This window comes from Acipenser ruthenus, chromosome 3, assembly GCF_902713425.1.
Source record: "Acipenser ruthenus chromosome 3, fAciRut3.2 maternal haplotype, whole genome shotgun sequence".
Taxonomy (NCBI): domain Eukaryota; kingdom Metazoa; phylum Chordata; class Actinopteri; order Acipenseriformes; family Acipenseridae; genus Acipenser; species Acipenser ruthenus.
Window position 1 is genome coordinate 53,844,865 of NC_081191.1, and position 23,876 is coordinate 53,868,740.

A 23,876-nucleotide genomic window follows, 5' to 3' on the forward strand; every position below is an offset into this window, starting at 1 on the left:
AGGCTGCTGCAAGTCATCAATTTGCTACAAAACCTGATGAACTGATCGGGAACAATCTATGAGTGTGTTATCCATTGCGTGGTAAGATTCTGCTTTTGAGTAAAAACTAATTGTAGAAATAGTTCCTCCATATTTGCTGGCAGCTCCATTAATTATTAGCCTCTTAAAGTAAACATTTTAAACCATCCTCCAGATAAAATTATTTGATTAGAAAACAGGGCTTTCTTACGCAATGATATAAGATTGCTTAAAACACACACAATTTGTGGTGTCATACTGCCATCTAGTGGTTACGATTAAACATGCACAAGTCCAGTTCCATGGAGCGAGAGGGAGACTGCACAAATACGTTTCAAAACACGAAACCAGGACAATTTCACCAAAAGTAAAGTTTTCAAAACAAGCTGGGGATCCCGTGTTGAAATGAGAATTGAAACCAAATTAATGTCCTTACCTATTATGATATTGTGTCTCAGTTACTGAAAGAAAAGTAGCAATGGATCGCTGCAGCCAGGAGATTGTATGGAAACAGTGCAACGTGATGATTGACAGATCTACTGCCGATATGGGCATGGAGAGATAAGGCTGTAATAGCGTCTGCAATGGCGAGAAATTAAACACAATTGTATATTTCTGATATTGAGTGATTCCAGGCGATTATGCACCGAAGGACATTGTTGAGAATTGAATAAACTTGCTGTCTTTAGAAATTATAAAAGGTCAGAAAAGATCATCTGCAGCTGCTGGATCTTGTAACGCAGCCTGAGAGTAAACATGTTGGTCAGCCTGAACAGCTGGGGGATAGGGGAAAAGAAAATAGCTTACGAACAGAGCTTTCAGAATTCTGTGAATGAGATGATCTTTTAAAAGACACACTGGAAATGCATGCCAAGGAAGATTTCGTTTAGCTCTGGAGGTCAGAACACTGGAGACAGTAACAGCAGGATCGAGTACTTGCTCCCAGGTCTATTAATGCACATTTTATTTTTACAGGGCCTCCTGCCCTGTCTCACAATATATATAAAAGAAAAAAAGAACGTCTTCAACTACAGCTCCATCTTCGTTGCTTCATGTTTGCAAATTTGTTTTTGACATTTTCAAAGTCAAGTGTGGCAGTGTGACCCCGCCTTGTGTGTATTGTTTGTTTATATGTTGCATGTAGTGTGTTAAATGTTGGTGTATAGTCATTGGTACACGGGATATAAATGGGTCTGCGTAGCACGAGTGATAAAATGTGTATTTGTATTTAGCCACGAGGGTTGCACATCACTTCACGTGCTGATTAAAATGTAATACTATGTGAGCACGGGGAAGGACACGTAATTAATCCATGTGCAGTTGTACCGAGATTCTAACTGAATGATTGATTATCAATCGAGTCTCGGTACAACTGCATAAAAGACGCATATTGTCACTCAGTCGGGGTTGGGTGTACAGAGAGGAGGTACGGGGAGACAGAGAGGAGACAGAAGCTAAACATTACAATTGCTATTCGTTCAGCACGATACTTGTTTGTCCGTTTCGTCCCTGTGGTGTTTGTTTACCGTTTTGGTTGGCCCTTGTGCCCGTTTGTTTTGTGTGTGTGTTTTGTTCAACTCTTTTATTTTCATTATTATTTAATAAAGAACCCGAGCGCTTTCGCGTCTTGGTTTTAACCTGCAGCTGCTGTGTGTCTGTGTTTTGGGTCTGTGACGTCACCACACCTCACCACTGCAAGCCATCCTGCCACACAAGGTTTTCAGCAGTTGCTCTTTCAATATATAAAACTGCCAAAGCAGAAAGTCTATCTTCGTGCACTGAAGAGTGCAAGTAGTTTTTCATGAGTTTAAGACGACTGAAACTTCATTCTGCTTGAGCACTGCTTACAGGTATGGTTAAATAAATGTGATAAAAGATACACAAGTTGGGAAATGCTGCACGTTGCATGTCATTAGCAATAAGTAAAGGGAGAATCTGATTTGTGGAAAGGTCTGCATCACCTTGATCTGCAAAGAGATCCTTGTAGATTCCTCAAAAAGAAAAGTACACATCAGTGACATCATCAGCTGTGAAATCATTGCTGTAAAGTGCAGTTATTCACTTTCTCCAATGAGTTAGAATCAAAAAAATGCTTTGGATTAAGCACACGGAATTCCTTTGTCATCGCTCTAAAGTCAGAAAACCTTTCTTTGAACTGGTTCAAAAAGATGTCTAACACAGAATAAAACGTATCCACTTTGAAATGTTCTCTGTTGTCTAATGAGCTCGTCTGAAGTCATTTCATTAAAAAATATTTTCTTTTTACGCACTCTATGTTCCTGATACAATGTTGTTGCATTACACTCTGTAGTTTTGCGGATCTCTCTATGTCTTCAAAGGCATTTTCTGAGTGTACATTTTTTATATGTGTAGCACAGGTGTTGATGAGTTCAAGGACTGTATTCAGGTCAATCGATTCTTCTTGAAGATAATTTGATAGGACAAACATTTTTTTAAGATAATGTTCCAAAACGTTAACTTGAATTCAAAAGTATGCAATGTAACCAACAAATCGTGAGCTTCAGCAGCTATTGTTGGTGCGGTGCCCTTGAGCTCACCTGATACAATTCTGTGAAAGGCTTGTGTAATTGCGGGCATACTTTGCAGCACTGCTTCAGTAGCCCTTTTCTTGATGCCCACCTTGTATCTGAAAGCCTCTTTTGGGTAAGAACAGTACCATTCAGTGTTTTATGTTGTTGTTCTTATAAAATGTTATGTCTTGGAAGACAATGTCAGAAAGGAGTAGAGGATTTCTAGAGTTCCGAAAAAAAGTTTAGCGCTGGTGGATCAACAGTGAATATACATTACCTTTGAGCTGCAGGCTTCCTTGACTCTTTCTTGGAGCCCTGAAAGGTGACCAGACATAGCCCTGGCTCCGTCTTAAGCTTGGCCATGCATGAAGCTAACATTAAGCCTAAGTTCATTCATGACTGTGTGTATCAATAAATCATAAAACGCCTCAGCTGGTTTCACAATAAAGTTGACATTGTTAGCAACCTTTATTAAGCATATGACAGCAACAGTATTCAAGCTCGTGTGTGGAGGTGTATTTTTATAAGTGTGGTTTCAGGCAGTCGCGAGGGGCCCACCATCCTTTATTTTGTAGTTTTATTACTGTGTTTTCCCTTTTCATTTTGCCTTTTGTTTGCATTATTATTTTGAGCAGCTGACTGTCTACCTGTGTTGGTAACCCTGTGATCCTGATCGTTGCCAGTACTCAGGCCATGGACAACAGTGCCCTCTGCAGGCCAAAATAAATCAGTGCGCCGGAGTGGTGTTTAACTACAGTGCTATCTCCTGTGTGTCAGTGAATTTCCCACCACCCTTCCACAGTGGGTTTACACCAGGCAATTGTTGCTAGCAATACTGCCAGCAATTTTACTCATCATTCCAAGATGGCAGCACCCAAGAATAAGTGGAATATGGAAGGAGAGATGTTGCTATTTTTTTTAATTAATTATGTCTTTGGGACTGCAAACATTCTCAACTTGCCTAAATCACCGGGTGTCCTGTTTGACTGGTTAAAACTAAAATCATTACACATTGATTTTAAAGTATTTCCTCTGCCTGACCTAAATAATCTGCTACAGGAATTGTATTATTATTATTATTATTATTATTATTATTATTATTATTATTATTATTATTATTATTATTTATTGGCAGACGCCCTTATCCAGGGCAACTTATAAAATATCACATTACAGAATATCATAATACAGATAAGAGCAGTTATGAAAGTACAATAAGATCAAATTCAAGTAAGAGCAAAATAAAGAATACAGTAAGGTATATGTAAGAGGACAAGCAGTTATAAGTTATAGTAAATATTTGCTTATATGAGTAAAGTCCAGTAAGAACATGTAGTAAGTATGATAAATGGATGAGAATGATTTCCCAATCAGAGCAAATATAAAAAACATGAGTATGGTTACCTATAAGAGTAAAATCAAATACAAGATGCAGTTCTAGTTAGGAGTAGTAGCTGAATGCGGTAAGGTATGGAGCAGTTCAGTGCAGGTACAAGCTGATGCATGAACTGGTACAATTGGGTGCCATATAGTCCAGTATACCCGAGAGTTGAGGTTTACAGATGCTGTCTGAACAGCTGTGTCTTGAGGAGGCACTGGAAGGTGGTCAGGGACTGAGCAGTCCTGATATCTGTGGGTAGGTTTTTCCACTACTGAAGGACAAGGGTGGAGAAGGAGCGGGCTGTGGAGGCGGGGGAGCAGAGGGAGGGTACAGCTAGTCTGCCGGAGGTGGAGGAGCACAGGGGGCGAGAGGGGGTGTAGGGAGAAAAGTCTGGAGATAGGAGGGAGCATAAAGTTCAAAACAGTGATAGGTGAGTACAAGAGTTTTGAATTGGATGTGAGCAGCGATAGGGAGCCAGTGCAGAGAGCGGAGCAGTGGTGTAGCGTGGGAGAAACGAGGAAGGGAAAATACAAGGCGAGCAGCAGAGTTTTGGATAAGCTGGAGCGGACAGGTAGCAGAGACAGGAAGGCCGGCCAGGAGGGAGTTGCAGTAGTCAAGGCAGGACAGTACCAGGGACTGAACTAGGAGCTGTTTGGAGTAATCGGTGAGGAAGATGTGCTGAGAGTATGAGAGGGAGGGGTCAAGGGTGACAACAAGGTTCTTGGCCACCTCATCTGCCAAAACAGCCTCATGTTTCACTCCTATGCTGACGACACCCAGCTCTACTTAAAACTCGACCCTGGAAGCCCCTCTGCCATTGTCCAGCTCTCGGCTTGCATTCAAGACATCGAGGCCTGGATGTTTGCCAATTTTCTTCAGCTGAACACTAGCAAATCTGAACTCCTTCTGGTAGGATCTAAAACTCAACTTAAGAGTCTAAATATAGCTGCCCTGAACCTCGGAAACTGTCTGCTGCTGCCTTCCCCCACAGTACGAAGCCTTGGTGTACTTCTTGACAGCAACCTCTCCTTTGATGCCCACATCTCCTCCATAGTCAAATCTTCCTTCTACCATCTTCAAAACATCTCCAAAGTCCGTCCATACCTTTCCCTCCCAGATGCAGAGATATTTTGCCATGCATTTGTCTCCTCTCGACTCAACTACTGCAACTCTTTATATGGTGGTCTCCCGACAAGCACCATAAACTGACTGCAGCTGGTCCAGAATGCCACTGCCAGGATCCTTACCAGATGTAATAAACATGATCACATAACCCCCCCGTCTTGCCCAGCTGCACTGGCTACCTGTAAAATTCAGGGTTAGTTTTAAAACTCTCCTGCTCACCTACAATGCCCTTCATCACACAGGTCCCGAGTACCTCCTCAACCTGCTGACACGCTATCTCCCTGCCCGCAAGCTGAGGTCCTCCGACTCTGGCCTGCTTGTTATCCCCAAGCAAAAGTGCACCACACTTGGAGAACGCTCATTTAGCTTCATGGCTCTGACTCTCTGGAACTCTCTCCCAGCTGTGCTGCGTGATGCTCCCACCGTCACTCGCTTTAAATCAGCTCTCAAGACCCACCTGTTCTCTCTTGCTTTCCATGCTCTTTAAGCCTGATATCTGCTTTTAGTTGCTGTGTTGCTGCTATTATTTCATGTATTATGCTACTATCATGTATTATGAACTTCCCACTGTACTTAATGTATTATGCATTTTTCACTGTATTTTATGCATTGTTTTTTACTGTATATCATGTATTATGCATTTCTCTGTATTTAAAGTATTATGGATTTTCTTGTTGTTACTGCATCTTGTAAAGCGCTTTATGATGGTGGTCCACTATGAAAGGTGCTATATAAAATAAAGATTGACTGATTGATTGACTGATTGGTGGATGAGGAGGGAGAGACGGTGGTGAATTGAAGTGGAATAGAGATAGAGAGATCAGCAGTGTGGGAGGACGAGGAGTGAAGAAAAGGAGGTCTGATTTGGAGAGGTTGAGTTTGAGATGATGTGAGTGCATCCAGGAGGAGATGGCAGAGAGACAGGTAGAGATACAGGAGGAAACATCGGGGTCAGAGTGGGGGAAAAGAGAATATGATCTGGGCATCATCAGCATAGAGATGATACGAGAAGCCTTGGGAGGAGATGAAAACAGGAGGGGTCCCAGGATTGAGCCTTTGAGAGAGCAAGAGGCAGAGGGTGAACCAGGCAAGAGCAGTGCCGGAGAGTCCCAGGTCAGCAAGGGAGGACATGAGACTAGAGTGGTCAATTGTGTCAAAGGCAGCAGAGAGGTCGAGGAGAATTAGGACAGAGGAGAGGGAGGCGGCACGAGCAGAGAGTAGAGAGTTTGTGATGGAGAGAAAAGCAGTTTCAGTGGAGTGTACTGTGTTGACAGGAAAGCGGAGAGCTGGCGGTGTAATGCTCGCTCGAAGGTTTTAGAGAGGAACTGGAGGAGGGAGACAGGATGGTAGTTCTGGAGGGATGAAGGATCCAGGGAGGGTTTTTTTTTAAAGATGGGGTGATGCAGGCTTGTTTGAGGGCAGATGGGAAGCAGCCAGAGAGCAGAGAGGTGTTGAGGAGAGAGGAAATAAAAGGGAGTAGAGCAAGGGGCAGCAGCCTGTAAGAGGTGAGTGGGGAGGGGATCCAGAGCACTCGTGATGGGTTTATGGTTCTGGAGCAGGGAGCAGAGATCGGAGTCCGAGAGGGGCGAGAAGGAGGAGAAGGAGGGTAGGATAATAGGGGTTGCAGAGGGTGATGGGGAGGGAGTGAGCAGAGGACAGGGTATGGGTGGGGAAGGAGGCGAGGTAGTGAAGTTTGCGGATGTCTGCGATTTTGGAGGAGGTAGTCATCAGCCAAGATGGAGGAGGGTGGAAGATGGGGGAGGGCTAAGGAGGGAGGAGAAGGTAGAGAAATGTTTATGGGGATTGTTTATAGAAGAATGCATGATACAGTAGAAGTAGGAGAATTTGGCAGAGGTGAGTGTAGAGAAAGAAGCAAGGAGCGAGCGATAGAGATCCAAGGCAGCAGGGAGATTGGTTTTCTTCCATTTCTTTTCAGGAGTGCGCAGTTCGGTATGAGCCGAGCGGAGCACGGAAGACAGCCAGGACTGAGGCAGGGAGAGACGGGCAGGTTGAGGGGTGAGAGGGCAAAGGGAGTCGAGGAAAGAGGTGAGGCACAATAAGAGGTAGCCGAGTCTACAGAGAGTTGGGAGAAAGACTTGATAGTGGGGAGGTGCGAGAGAGCAGCCGAGGAGAAGACAGAGGGGGAGAGGGAACAGAGGTTTCGACAGAAGGTGACAGAGGGGGTCAGCGGAGTAGGAAGGGATGGGAGAGACAGAGAGAAGGAGATAAAGTAGTGGTCAGAGATGTCGAGAGGGGTGACCGAGAGGGTGGGGGGCAAGCAGTCCCTGGTGAAGACGAGGTCCAGAAGACCGCCTGCTGAGTGAGTGGGGGGGAGGAAAGAGAAAGTGAAGGAGTGAAGAAGGGGAGAGAAGAAGTCACCTAGTAGTGATGTTGAAGTCACCTAGCAGAACAACAGGGATGGAGGGAGAGAGGAAGGAGGAGAGGAGGAAGTCGAGCTCATCAAGAAAATGAGTAAGGGAAGGTGATTTCAACAGCGTGAAACTCAAAAGTGCCAACAGAGAGAAAGGAAAGAGCAGGGGGGACAGAAAAGAGCAAGGAGGGAGAGAGTAGTCATGTTCCCCCACCCTGTCCAGAGGGGGCGAGGAGTGGGAAAGGGCGGACGGAGTGGTAGTGTTATCAGGGTAGATCCAGGTTTCAGTGAGAGCTAGGAAGTCAAGAGAGAGGTGGGAGGCAAAGGCGGGGGGGTGGGGGGGGGGGGCTGAGCAGCAGAAAGAGGGAGAGGCAGGGAGATTAGGTTAGAGAAGTTAGATTTGCGGCAGGAAGGAGGAGACAGAGGACAGGAATGAGAGGAGAGGATTACGGGGATATTAAAGATAGTCATGATAAGGAGCAGTAGAGGAAAGGAAGTGAACCTATGAACTGGTCTAAACCACTTTTTAAATAGTCCAGCCATCATAGACTGGTATTCCAGAGCAAAAACAATGTATTTATTTCCCCGAGTTTTTATTTATATCCTAAACGTCAAGAGCAAAGTTACTTGGATTCCGAAATAGTGTGGTATACGAGGGAGCCTATGGGAATAAATTATTTGTCCACCATGATGCCAAATATAAGAAAACTTACATGTCACAGCCTAATGCTCAGTTCCAGTTAACTTTCACCCCCGGGAATTTGCCTAGGCTAAAACTTACGGGGTGAAAGTTAGCCGGAGGTAAGCATGCACGGAAGTTAGCCCGAGTCGCTGATACACAAACCACAGCATTAGATCAACAGCTGTGCATCTCCTTACCGATGCAAGTCTCGAAGCATGGCAAATAATGTTTGTCACTGGAATTACTGGAAACCCTCTGAATGTACAGTACTACTGTTTATTGTTATATCATTTTATGTGGTTGTTTTAAACTGATCAAAAGATTAAGTCATATTTAGGGCAAATATTGAACAGAATTATAGCCTACTGCATACTGTACTGTAAAACAACAGTACACAACACAGATACAATTTTTATCTGAGACTGGGGATTTCCTATATGTTATCAATTTGAAGTACACCTTCACTATATGCAACATGAAGTCATATAATTAGTTAATTACCTAAATACCCAATATAAATCTATTGAATAGGTATTTTATATGTGTGTAGTATTTTCTTCAACATTGTTATGTGTTATGTACATGCTGTAGCCATTATTTAAAGTCCTCCTCTGTTTTCAGTTGAATCACTGAATTGCCATGAAATTGTGTAGATTAGATAAGAAAAATTGCTAGCAATTATTGCCTGATGTAAACTCACCCTAAGAACTGTCTTTCAAGCTAAATTAAGCTTTCAATAAACATTTTTTTACTGCTTTATCTACAGAAACAGTGGGTTTGCATAATATTAATATGCAAACATTGCACTTTTCATACTACCTTTATGAAACAATAATACAGACCTTAAAGTAAATGCAACCTGAATCGATTAAGAAAGGGGTATACTTTTAATTGTGTATAAAGATATTTTAAAAAAAAACTTCCAAAATGAGATAGAAGTATAAAAATGTATCTTTAGGTGTTTTATTTATTTTTTTAATATAACATGCCTACTTTTCATTTTTAAGAGTGGCATAATTGACTTTCTGAACCTGGCCCGCTTATTATGACATGTTCAATTTCTGTGTAGGCTCCTGGAGCCGCGGTTGCCCAGTATATTACTTTAATGGACGATTCAATACCGTGCACTCCGGAAGTGGCAGTGGCGGTGGCAGTGGGAATGCTGCCCTCAGCGTGGGACACTCTGGCAGTGGCGGTGGCGCTGCGTACTCTAGTAATGATAGTGGCGGTGGCAGTGGGAATGCTGCCCTCAGCGTGGGACACTCTGGCAGTGGCGGTGGCGCTGCGTACTCTAGTAATGATAGTGGCGCTGGCAGTGGGAATGCTGCCCTCAGCGTGGGACACTCTGGCAGTGGCGGTGGCGCTGCGTACTCTAGTAATGATAGTGGCGCTGGCAGTGGGAATGCTGCCCTCAGCGTGGGACACTCTGGCAGTGGCGGTGGCGCTGCGTACTCTAGTAATGATAGTGGCGCTGGCAGCGGGAATGCTGCCCTTAGCGCAGGGCACTCCGCCAGTGAAACTACTGCGGGTGGAGGTGGTCTCCTCACCTCTCCCCCCTTCTCTGTAGCCGACGGTTCCCTTCTCTTGGGCTCCAGCCCCAGAATTTCCAGCAGCGCAAATGCTGCTGCTGGACACAACAAAGCCCTGGGTGATGACAAGCAGGCATCCCCTGGAGGGGTTGTGCAGACATCCCCTTGTGATGGTGAACTGGCATCCCCAGGTAACGGCAAACTCGCATCCCCAGGTGATGGCGAACAGGCATCCTCAGGCAATGGCGAACTGGCATCCCCAGGCGATGGCAAACTCGCATCCCCGGGCATTGCAGGCTCGGCAGCCATAGGAGTTGCAACCGTGGCAGCCCTAGATGTTGCAGGCTCTGCAGCCCTAGGTGTTGCAGGCACGGCAGCGCTATGCGTTGCAGGCATGGCAGCCCTATGCGTTGCAGGCACAGCAGCCCTACGCGTTGCAGGTGCGGCAGCCCTAGAAGTTGCAGGTGCGGCGGCCCTAGTTGATGCAGGCTCAGCAGTCCTAGGCATTGCAGGCTCGGTAGCCCTAGGTGTTGCAGGCATGGCAGGACAGGGCAGGAGTTGACCCTTGGGAGGTGACGGCAGGAGCTGACCCTCGGGAGGTAGCTTCAGCTCTTCTGTGGTGGTGGTGGGAGCAACAAGTGGTTTCCCCCTGGCAGTGGAGGTGGGAGCAGCAGGTAGTCTCCCTCTATCACTGGGGACTGGTGCGGCTCTCCCTCGTTCGCTGGGGACTGGTGTGGCTCTCCCTCTTTATTTGGAAGGGGGCAATCCACAGACAAAGCACCATTCCCAGCCATTGAGGTACCTAAGGAGGGCATTCATTCCATCCTCCCCTGCCTCGTAGAAGGCAGATGCCTGCCTCCAGCTTTATGTCTGGTGGCACTGAGCACTCCTGTTGTGGGGACTGTGGCTAGTCCCGCTGGGGTTCTGGAGCAGCTTCTTTGCCTTTTTCAGGGGACGACCACTCCTCCCCTTCTTCCTCTTTGGGCCAGGTGCCTCACTCAGCCCTGTTCGGGCAGCCAATTCCATCTCCTGGTGTGGGGGTTAGTAGTCAGGTGACATATGCCCGACCTCGCCAATGGCAAAGCACCACTCTTCCCCTTCCAGGCAGGTGTCCATCCCTTGGTCCCTCTTCTCTCAAAAAACAATTCACACACAAAAAAAACTAAATTGTACCTGCAGTACTATTCCTGGCCTGTCTATGGAGGCTGTTATCCCACGTTCTAACACCATCTGTGGTAAGGATGGCTGATGGGTGACGTCAGACCAGGAAATACAGAGACACATTACTGTGAGTGCAAATGGTGCTGTGTGGATTTATTGTAAATAATGATAAATAAACACAAAAGTAAACACTACAAAAACAAAAGGCACAATGGCCAAAAGAAACAAACAAAACAAACACTGACCCAAATCAAGTATCGTGCTGAGATATTTCAGCATGAGTAGCAATTGTTTTTCCTTTTTATTATTATTTGTTTATTTAGCAGACGCCTTTATCCAAGGCGACTTACAGAGACTAGGGTGTGTGAACTATGCATCACCTGCAGAGTCACTTTCAATTACGTCTCACCCGAAAGACGGAGCACAAGGAGGTTAAGTGACTTGCTCAGGGTCACACAATGAGTCAGTGACTGAAGTGGGATTTGAACCGAGAACCTCCTGGTTACAAGCCCATTTCTTTAACCACTGGACCACACAGCCTCCTTAAATTCCTCTCCTTCTCTCTCCCGTTCTCCACTCTGAACACCAACCTCGAGTGTGAGAACCGTGACTTTTAAGCAGCTGTGCCGGGACTTGATTGCTAATCATTCAGTCTGGCCCTGGCACAGTCGCATTTGTAGTACTTTGTGATATACCCGTGCCCAAATACAAATATACATTTTAACTCACCCTTGCTACATAACCCAGACCATAAAAAATAAGCAAAATACACACAGGGGCGGCGGGGTACCTCGTCACAGAGGGACATGGATTATTATCATTTGCTAGCCAGCTTGCTAAGTGGGTATCATGCACTGTTTTCATTTACCTTTCACAGACTCATTTTGTGAGTACATCTTTAGCAAAGCAGAAGAAAAAATAAGTTTCTGCACAGATTAATGTCTTAATTAGTCTTAGCACTGGTATCCCTAGTCTCATCAGTCCTACCAGTGGCAGCACCAATCTTAGCAGTCCTAGTAGCACCAGTCTTACCAATCCCAGCTGTAGCACCAGCAGTGTAAGCACATGTCTTACCAGTCCTAGCAGAGGCAGCACTGTCTTACCAGTCCTAGCAGAGGCAGCACCAGTCTTACCAGTCCAGCAGTGGCAGCACCAGTTTTAAGAGTTTAGCAGTGGGAGCACCAGTTTTACCAGTCCCTGCAGTGGCAGCACCAGTCCAGCAGTGGCAGCACCAGTTTTACCAGTCCCAGCAGTGGCAGCACCAGTCCCAGCAGTGGCAGCACCAGTTTTACCAGTCCCCGCAGTGGCAGCACCTGTTTTATCAGTCCCAGCAGTTGCAGCACCAGTCTTACCAGTCCCAGCAGTAGCAGCACCAGTCTTACCAGTCCCAGCAGTAGCAGCACCAGTTTTACCAGTCCCAGCAGTGGCAGCACCAGTCCAGCAGTGACAGCATCAGTTTTACCAGTGTAACTAGTCTCAGCAATAACTTCAGTACCTCTCAATGAAGGTATAAACCCATTTACTTATTATTAGTATTTATAAGTTATATTCTTCTTGTCCTTTTAATATTACATATTTCTGACAGTGTAAATCAGGTCATTTTAGGTTGCTATGGTTTTGCTGGGAGACAGTTTGTTTTAAAAAATATTGGTTATGACATTTCAAACATCATCCAAGGTGGGTCCACTGGATAAAAATAGTTAACTACTTATATTGCTTTGCAGTTTGCATTAATAGTCTCCAGGCTTTATAAGAGGATAATTCTCATCAATGTTACATGAACAGGATATGCAAGTTTATTTTAGACAAAAAATTGAATGATTGATTGATTTTTGCATCAGTAAAAATCTATTCCTAGCTACGCCCCTGATACTGAATTGAAAAATATTGTGTGTTTTACTTATAGTTTGTGTCATCAACCAAAGCATGAGTAGAACACACATATCCCAATATACCTCCGAGATATGTCCTATCCCTGAAACTGTCAATTACCCTGCACACTAAAAATAACAGAAACAACATGAAGAAAATGTGCCACTGAATAATTGTCTAATAAAAACAAATAGCTACATCCCTGTACTGTGCATCCTGTACCATTTTCAAATTAATATAGAAGGATTGACAGTTCTCAATTAAAAATCTCTCTCATTTCAAGCCTTTTATTAGTCTAAGATGTAATGGGATTCAGCAAGGATGCATAGCATTTCTAGTAAATGGACCAGTCCCATTGAGACTTGGCAGATTGCTTCCTTTTCTTTCTGAATATCATCTGAAAGGTCATGTGGGCTATATGGCAGAGTATAAATGTCTGTATAACTGTGGATTGTATGATCAAATGTGATTATAAGAGAGCATTTCCCTTTTATCTGATGCTGTAAAATGTTAATGTGGCATTGTTAGGATGTGAGTGGTGCAGTAATGATAGAATGTCCACAAAAAGGGTGTATTTACAATAACATTCCTGATTTATTAAAGAACTCCCCTCTACCAGAAATGGTATCAGGATCAAACGGTGGGCTTATAGTCCCAAACAGAAAGGTTCCCGAAATACTAAACAACAACCACAGTCTAAGGTGCATGCACAGGTTGAGGGGTGTGCAAGCGCAGATGCTCTGGGTGCTGGAACGGGTTGAGGGGTGTGCAAGTGCAGGTGCTCCGAGTGCTGGAACGGGTTGAGGGGTGTGCAAGTGCAGATGATCCGAGTGCTGGAACGGGTTGAGGGGTGTGCAAGTGCAGACGATCCGAGTGCTGGAACGGGTTGAGGGGTGTGCAAGTGCAGACGATCCGAGTGCTGGAACGGGTTGAGGGGTGTGCAAGTGCAGACGCTCTGGGTGCTGGAACGGGTTGAGGGGTGTGCAAGTGCAGACGCTCCGGGTGGTAGTGCTGGCTGCGTGGCTTCAGCTCCAGAATCAGTATCAGTCTGCCAACACAATAATAATAACACACAGCGCTCCAGATTGCTAGCATTTCAGCATAAGGGGCCATACTCACGTAGCTGCAGTAGAGCTGTTCAGTAGTCTTATAGCTATGCACTTTCACCAAGATGGATGACTTCTGGTTCCGTCCTACCATCAAGTCCCCGAATACCCATCCCTGTGAAGGCGTACCACCAACCTTACTTGGCGCCCTTCCAGGTTGGGAGGTAGATTTACTTCAGATTAATTCTCTCCCATTCACAGGCAGCTAAACCGTCCGATATCTACACAAATTTTGCTGTTTAATCCTTTCCTCAGATGCGCTACAGATTTTGGGAAAGTCTTCCTTCTCAATGTTTACAGAACAGGTGATCCCACGCTTTTGTATATATCAGTAACTAACTGACTCAAAAAGTAGGTCACTTGTAAATGGTGACACAACTGATTTTTTTCAAATACCAGAAGTCTACCCTTAACCTGTTGTTGCTCAGTATCATTTTTGTTTCCCATTTTGAACATTAGGAACAATTTTATGGAAATTGGGTGTAAAAGCATACATTTATATTTGCTTATGGGACTTTTTCTTCTCCAACCACCACCAAGCTGGGCTGTTAGATGGCCTAGTCACATCCTATCGGCTGGCTTTGTTCACTGGCTCAGCAGACCACTCTCCACTTTTGAGGGTGTTTACTTTACCATGAAAGTATGAAACTATAATTACTTGTAAATACAACTTAATGACTTGATGGTTTGTGTCCTGACTATTGGCTGAAATGTATGCTTAACCTGGGCCTTTATTACAGTGAGAATTTCAAGATTCTAAAACTAGGTCATCTGATGTAAGATAATGACCAGTATACTCAGAACCTGAGTATACTTGCTTTTTTTTTTTAACCAGCGAAAGACCCTTTAGCAGAACCTATGCAGGCAATGACAACACAGTGGATATAGAAAACATTATTGTTATGCTCTTGATACAATAGTATGCTCATATTGATATGGTACTTTTTATATTATATTCTGCTGAGGATTTTTAAGCTAATCAGAGTGCCTGCTGTATGCCTGTCACAAAGACGGCCAGAGTGGGTTGCGTCAGACCAGAAAGGAATTCAAACACAGACAGTGGTTGTGATGAGCTGAGTGCAATGGCTGCACTCAGCGTTTATTAACAAATAAAAGGTTTGAAAACAGCACAAAAACAGGACACGGCACTTGCGCCAAAATAAACAGACATACAAAACGGACTAACACTAAACAAACGGTGCACGGACAGACAAACAAACACGGTGAGAACAAACACTTATATTTACGATCTTTACTTCTAATTACTCCTTTCTCTCTCACCCGTTCTCCTCTTCCGAACACCCAACCCCGAGTGACTAAAAAAGTGCCTATTTATACTGTTGTGCTGGGATTCAATTACTAATTAATTATTCACTTGAATCCCAGCACGTGAATTAATTCTGTGCAACCCCGTGCTCACATATTACATTTAACCAGCACGTGAAGTGATTTGTGCCCTCCTCGTGCCTAAATACAAATCTACACTTTTTAAATACACGTGAAACACAGACCCGTTTATATCCCGTGTACCAATCTATACACCAACATTAACATACGCACGCAACATACATACACAGAACACACAAATGCACACAGGGGCGGGGCACTTTGCCACATATACCCCCCCTTGTGCGCAGCACACATGGCCTCAACGGCCACCTCCCCCCTTAAATACCCAGCAGTCCAGGCCAAAGTCTCGGGCTGGGAAGGGAGGCTTCAGTGGGCCCATGGCTGGAAATGCTGTCAGCTCCCCTGCCGGTAGTGGCACGGCTGACAGCATGCTGGTCCCGTCCTGCAGCGAAAAAGCTGCGGGGGCAGGTGGTCCCCCGACCTCCCCCTTCTTCGTAGCCGGCAGCTCCCTCCTGTGGGGCTCCGGCCACAAGAACTCCTGCAGCGAAACTGCTGCTGGGGAAAGTGGTCTCCAGACCTCCTCCCCCTTCTTCGTGGCCGGCAGCTCCCATTCTGGGGCTCCGGCCACCGTACTCCCTGCGGAGGTACGGGCAGCAGAGGCAGCTCCTGCTCCTCTGCTCCGGGCGGTGGCGGAGGCAGAGGCAGCTCCAGCTCCTCTGCTCCTGGTGGTGGTGGAGGCAGAGGCAGCTCCAGCTCCTCTGCTCCTGGCGGTGGTGGAGGCAGAGGCAGCTCCAGCTCCTCTGCTCCTGGCGGTGGTGGAGGCAGAGGCAGCTCCAGCTCCTCTGCTCCTGGCGGTGGTGGAACCAGCAGGTATTCACCCTCTGCTGGTGGAGGTGGGAGGGGCCAGCAGTCCTCCCACTGCGGTGGAGGTGGAACCAGCAGGTATTCACCCTCTGCTGGTGGAGGTGGGAGGGGCAAGCAGTCCTCCCACTGCGGTGGAGGTGGAACCAGCAGGCATTCACCCTCTGCTGGTGGAGGTGGGACCAGCAGGTATTCACCCTCTGCTGGTGGAGGTGGGAGGGGCAAGCAGTCCTCCCACTGCGGTGGAGGTGGAACCAGCAGGTATTCACCCTCTGCTGCTGGAGGTGGCGGAGGTAGAGGCGATGGGGCTGATGCTGGCCACTCAGAGGGAGGCTGTGGCGGTGCTGGCTCCCTCTGCTGTGGCGGCTGGGCATGTGCGCGCCGTGCTGCCTTCAGCAGCATAGCTAGAGGCTGCTGGGGGACACCAGCATCCTGCCCTTCTCCCCCCCAAAAATGTTCAGGGGGTTGAGCCTGTAACCCCTCCCCTTCTGGCTCTTGGGACGGCACCAGCAGGTATTCACCCTCTGCTGGTGGAGGTGGGACCAGCAGGCATTCTCCCTCTGCTGGCAGCTTGGGTCCTACGGCTGTGGAAGCCCCGACTTCCCTCTTTTTGGGCTGTGGACGCACCGACTCCTCCCTTTTGGGCTGTGGACGCACCGACTCCTCCCTTTTGGGCTGTGGACGCACCGACTCCTCCCATTTGGGCTGTGGACGCACCGACTCCTCCCTTTTGGGCAGTGGACGCACCGACTCCTCCCTTTTGGGCTGTGGACGTTCGGGCTCCCCCCACTCAGGCGTAGGACGTTCGGGCTCCCCCCACTCAGGCGTAGGACATTCGGGCTCCTCCCACTCAGGCGTAGGACGTTCGGGCTCCTCCCACTCAGGCGTAGGACGTTCGGGCTCCTCCCACTCAGGCGTAGGACGTTCGGGCTCCTCCCACTCAGGCGTAGGACGTTCGGGCTCCTCCCACTCAGGCGTAGGACGTTCGGGCTCCTCCCGCTTGGGCTGTGGACGCTCAGGCTCCTCCCGCTTGGGCTGTGGGCGCTCAGGCTCCTCCCATTTGGGCTGTGGAGGCAAAACCAGCAGGCATTCACCCTCTGCTGGTGGAGATGGGGACAGCAGGTACTCCTCTGCAGGTGGTCCTGCTACCTGGGCTGCTGTTCCGTTTATGGTTGCCTCCAGGTAGCTGAGGACAAACTCCACACCTTCCTCCAAGGTGTTTGGGGTGTGTTCCTCCTGATATGCCTCCCATCTCTCACTGTCCATCATCCACAGGGACGGACGACTATGGGCAGAGACTGGGCCTCCAGCCCAGCATTCTCCAGGAACCAGCCCCGCAGTTTGATGGCGTCTTCTGCCATTGACTTTTTTTTTTTAAAATCCAGACCCCTCCTGGTCTGACGCTTGGAGGCGCGGCTATCCCACGAAGACACCACGTGTCACAAAGACGGCCAGAGTGGGTTGCGTCAGACCAGAAAGGAATTCAAACACAGACAGTGGTTGTGATGAGCTGAGTGCAATGGCTGCACTCAGCGTTTATTAACAAATAAAAGGTTTGAAAACAGCACAAAAACAGGACACGGCACTTGCGCCAAAATAAACAGACATACAAAACGGACTAACACTAAACAAACGGTGCACGGACAGACAAACAAACACGGTGAGAACAAACACTTATATTTACGATCTTTACTTCTAATTACTCCTTTCTCTCTCACCCGTTCTCCTCTTCCGAACACCCAACCCCGAGTGACTAAAAATGTGCCTATTTATACTGTTGTGCTGGGATTCAATTACTAATTAATTATTCACTTGAATCCCAGCACGTGAATTAATTCTGTGCAACCCCGTGCTCACATATTACATTTAACCAGCACGTGAAGTGATTTGTGCCCTCCTCGTGCCTAAATACAAATCTACACTTTTTAAATACACGTGAAACACAGACCCGTTTATATCCCATGTACCAATCTATACACCAACATTAACATACGCACGCAACATACATACACAGAACACACAAATGCACACAGGGGCGGGGCACTTTGCCACAATGCCACACAAAAACTCACCCTCTCCACAGGGAACATTACTACAGGGTATAGGGCGAGTTTATAATGATATTATTATTATGTGAAAAAATGGGAATAAGGGAAAACAAACCACTGGGTTCGACGTATACACACAAATGCATGAACACATTTGTATAACACATAGGTATGTTTGGAGTTGCCTGCTTAAAAACAAAACAAAACAAAAATTGCCATCCTATAACCTTATAAAACGGTACAGGGAAGTCCAAATTATAAAATAGCTGCCCTTGTGTTGCTATTGCTCCAAAAGGCATAACATAGTAGCAACACTAAAATAAACTTGTTTTATTATTTGACAAGATTTCGATTAGAAGTATTGTTAACATCTTCAATTAACATTTTTACTGGTTTGCTTTCTACGATTGTGTATTGTGTTATGGATGAAGTAACACATTGAAAACTATTTGGTTTGATTACTTACTCTGACTCCAGATACCTGAATATAAACCCTGTAAAATAACTGAAAATGTAAAAATGTACAAGTACACAGTTTAACACATAGAAGTTGTATAACCTAGGAACTCAGCGAAGCAGCAACTTAGCAGATACTAAACTCACTTGGATGGATATTCTGGATGGATGTAGTGTTTAAAGACATGGAGTTAGTAACATATAAAATGTGTATAGAGAGGGACTCTGCCTCTTCAAGGCCCAACATATAGAAGGGGGGTTCCGTCGTGAGGAGACCCAACAAATAGGAGGGGGGTTACCGTCGCTGAGGTAACCCGATATACGAAGGTCCTTGCTTTGAAAAGAGGAAGAAGGAATTTGACTGAGTCCGGTTGAAAAAATGTTTTTTAGTCCATCGATTAAGTAGCTGGTAAAATTAGTGTCAGGGTGATTGTGGAGTTTTTTGGATATTGCCAGAATGTTTATGAGAGTGGAGACTGAGAGTGGAGACTGTGAGCATTGGAGAGAGTCACTTGCGAGCTAGAGGGCAGATTATACTAGAATGGGCATCCCCGCAAGTAGTGCACATATGAATGAATTTGCATTGCCTGCTTGAGCAGAAACCAGTATTAAAATTATTGCAGATTTGTCTCCCTCTGGAGAATCTAATTGAGCGCCCGTATTTATCTTGCCTTAACAACACATCTGAAGGAGCTGAAGCATGGGTAGGATTATGAAAGGAGACTCTGTTTGAGTAGTGAGGTACAGAGGTGCCAGATTTGGAGGTTGACGCTGTTGCTGCTTTAGGGCAGAGGGATGTTGAATGGGCTGTGGAAGCGCAAATCCCACATGCATTGGCTCTGAGACCGCCAAAAATTCTATGAAATAAATCGGAATCAGGTTGTGCCCAGATCGGATGCCAGAAAAGCTGCTGCTTTTGCTGAAAAAGCTCTGTGAGTATCAAAAAACATGGTCCCTCCATATCTGACAGATAATTCCACTATGTAATTGTAACAGGGCGAGCAGCCCTGTACATTGTTTTGTTTATTTATTTTTAGATCGGGGTCTCCCCCTCCGCCCCTGTGCAGTGTATTTATTTTGTATTATTTTTATTGTATTATATTTATGACGGCGAAGCGCCGCCGTGTTATTTTGTTTATTTTTAAAACGTGTCCTGGCAGAGGCGAGATCGGTGCTCGTCCTCTGCCAGGAGTAGGGGAAAAACTCGTGCAGAAGGTGGCCATCTCCCGAATTAATTAAATGATTAATTTTGTTGCTAATCGGGAGATGGTCACCTGTTATAAAAAGCCTGCAGCTCTCTAGCTCGTGGTGGGTGTTGTAGGTGCGGAGAGAGTGAGACGGAGATTAAAAACGAAACTAAAAGAAAATAACATAGGAACAGTGAAGGCAATCTGCCCAGCCTGACCTGTGTTTGATTTATTTTGTGTCCGTGATTTGTTTTTGTTTAAACCTTTTATTTTCGCTCTGTGAGCAAGTGTTTGTGTTTAAATATTTTATTTATTTTTTGAATTAAAACGGCGCAAGCCTTTTTGAACTGCAGTACTTCCCCGGTGTCAGTTTTTGTTCCTGCTTCTGCCTGACGTCAGACCACTCGTCATCCCTGTCACAGTAATATTCATAGGAGTCTAGTTAGGCTCTTCGATTAGGATATACAGAACATAGCATGTATCTGAATATAAGAACATAAGAACATAAGAAGGCAAGGATGAATTCCCCCACTGTTACATTTTTGAGTAATCTGGGGTCTCTGGATTTTAACACTAGCACCGCCATAGCTGCTTCTTGAACGGCTTTTGCAATTCAAATTTAAATATCTCTGCGTATGTGAATATCTTGTGCATGTCTGTTCTTAAGTGTTACTAAATATTTGAATTAAATACCCATGCAGTGTTTCAGCTGTAGAATTGTAAAAATGAAAAAGTTATAAGCACTTGCTTCTTCAACCGCCAGACCCGCAATTTAGTCTGGGCTTTGTAATAAAATCAACGTCATTGTGAAATGACGTATTATAATCCTGTTGAGTGTTTGAAACACTGATGAAGGTCATTCTACACGTCATATATTATTATTTACACTACATTTTTCAGGCAGAACGACTGTGCCACCCTGAGTGTGACGGTGCAGTTTTTTTTTTTAAATGTGCGTATTCTAAGCTCTGCACAGATCAGTGACCATCGGGACTGATGCTAAACGAAAGCCAGAGACTGTTGCATTTTACAACACAATGCAGTACGGTGTGGATATACTGGATCAAATGGCACGACTGTATTCTGTCAAAGGTGGTACTCGCAGGTGGCCTGTGGCTGTTTTTTTATAAAGTTTTGGACCTGGCAGCCATCAACGCTTTGGGTTTGTATAAGGAGTGCACCGGCAAAACAATCACTCAATGGGACATCATTTTGTAGCTAGCTCTGGATCTACGGCAGAAACATTTTGATAAGAGACAGGAAAGCCTGCTGGCAAATGCCCCTTAACCTCTTCAGCCAGCGCTGCGCCCATTGGCACATGGAATAAAAGACAATGCTAGGTTGCTAAATGCAATAAAAACAGAACTTTTGATGTCTGCGCCCATTGTGAAAAGGCAAGTCTGTGGCAAACGCACTGGTACAGTTGAAAAGCGTGTTTTCTGCGTAGATTGTACTTAGAAAGCTGTAATAGAACTCTGAACAGACATACAGCCTTTGAACTCTGTTTCACTCAAAGCGCTTTCACATTGCATAAGTTATATTTTTGTTTTATGCTATTTTTATAACTATTTATGTTTTATAATTTTATATGTGCATACAGCTTTCTACAGCTGTTTACACAGAAGTTTATTGCGTAAAGTTTATTTTATTACAGTTTTTCATGTTTATGTATATGTGAAAAAAATAAAAAAACGTTTAATTTTCAATGTAAATACAGTGTATGATGTTCATAAATAAAAATATTAAGTTGTATCCGATTGTTTGTTTTTCATTTTCATATCGAAGCTGTTTTAAAATGGAGCCGCACATTTTGCGGGTGCAGCGGTTGTATGTAGTCCGAAATCTCGGCGGTTCTAGTGTTAAAGTAACTGATAGGTCTCCACAATCCACAACTCTGTGATCCAGAAACTCTGTCGCCATCAATAATGAGACGAGATTGACATCCTTACCTTCGATTATGTTACGTCGGATTTGCAGAGATATTGTGTGACGGCGAGCTGAGAGGAGCCATGTGCAGATGCAGTAGCAAGGTTGTAGATTTTAGGATCTGATTCAATGACTGAAGTTAGAGCGGAACCGGAAGAAAGTGTAGCCGTCGCTATAGTGTTTGTAGCAGGAATTACTGAGAGAGCTGAACTTTGTTTCTCATGTTCCATATTAGACACCCTATAATCTAAATCTGACAGTTTTATGATTTTATAAATGATTTTATTTCATTAAATATCACAGACTGCTGTTGCTGAATTTCACTGGCTGGCACTCCTGGCTGCTGGTTAGAAGTGCGTGCTCCGAGACGGACTTCACTGCTGGGCGCTGCTGAGGAGCTTTTTTAGCAGGAAAAACTGGTTCTGCTGAAATGGAACTGCAATAGAGAATGAAGAGAGATTCTCGATCACTCCCTGCTGGAACACACTGCCATTTTTAAAGGGTTTTTGCTAGTTTATTCATAGTCCAGTCCTTCCAAAACAATTGTTCCGGAGCAGCATCTTGAGGCTGAATTCGCTTGGATCGGCAAAGATTAGGACCTTAGGTGGCAGGTAGACAAGGAGACATTTGAACTTGAACTGAAATGCCGGAGGAAGAGAAAAATCGGGGGCTGGAGGGACCCTGGATTGAAGCTGGAGGAGAATAATCTGGTATAGACAAGAAATCCTGAGACTCCTCTGAATCAGAAGACAGATGCTGTGAGTACTCCATTGTGCTTGATTGATTATAAGTCGATGAGTCTTGAAATCCGCTTAGGTTTACACCAAAACCGAAAAAACACAAAACAGTTAGCTAGGGGTGACTAAAGGTTAAATGAGGTAGATTTAATTGATAAAAGGAGATGATAGGATACGGGGGGGCCTAGCTCCACCCCCCGAACTACACTTAATAGGTTAACATTAGTTGGAAACTAGCTTCCCTGCCAATGTTTGCTGCCTACCGTATGGTATTATACTCAGTGGTACCAGACACTGACTGGCACTGGTCATTGGAGAGCATTATTTAAGCCCATCTCTTTCAGTGCATTACATTTGTAGCACCCCAGTAGACTGGAGGCTGGCAACTAGAAAAATGAATAGCTAACTATTTGTAGACTGATTATGTCACTCTTACAAACAGATCTAAATTGGTAATATTTTACACAGTTTATTTTAATCTTGGAGAGAGGTGTGGTGATGACAAAAGATTGAAACAGAAGTACGAAAATTAACCAAATCAATTTATTAAAAGAATCTAAAATTCCACAACATTGAAATTATTACAGGTTAGCTCACAGATCTACCACAGGGCATGGTTATCTCACTGTAATTAAAATAATTCAGTGCATAAGCTTGATACGGATTCTCCCCATATAAACCCAACATCAAAAATCATAAAGAAAACAGACTCTCTTATTAGTGTTCAAAAATAGACAAACTCAGTGCATAGCAAACCCAAACAAAAGAAAATAACTAAATTCCACCACTACATACACAAATGGGAGTAAAACATTAACAGCTAGATCAATCTTTATACTAGTGTCCAGAAGTCTGCCTGTGTCTACTCCGTGCCCGAGCACACAAGCAAGTCCGCTCCTCCCTCTCTTCCCTCTTCTTTTAAGGGTTTGTTGGCACATGCCATCTAAATGGAGATGATAAGCGCCCTCTACCTTTATATATACAGTGCCTTGCAAAAGTATTCAGACCCCTGACCAATTCTCTCATATTACTGAATTACAAATGGTACATTGAAATTTTGTTCTGTTTGATATTTTATTTTAAAACACTGAAACTCAAAATCAATTATTGTAAGGTGACATTGGTTTTATGTTGGGAAATATTTTTAAGAAAAATAAAAAAACTGAAATATCTTGCTTGCATAAGTATTCAACCCCCACACATTAATATTTGGTAGAGCCACCTTTCGCTGCAATAACAGCTTTAAGTCTTTTGGGGTAAGTATGTACCAGCTTTGCACACAGTGTCGGAGTGATTTTGGCCCATTCTTCTTGGCAGATTTGCTCCAGGTTGTTCAGGTTGGTTGGACGACGCTTGTGGACCACAATTTTCAAATAGTGCCACAGATTCTCAATGGGATTGAGATCAGGACTTTGACTGGGCCACTGTAGGACATTCACCTTTTTGTTCTTGAGCCACTCCAGTGTTGCTTTGGCCTTGTGCTTGGGATCATTGTCCTGCTGAAAGGTGAATTTCCTCCCAAGTTTCAGTTTTTT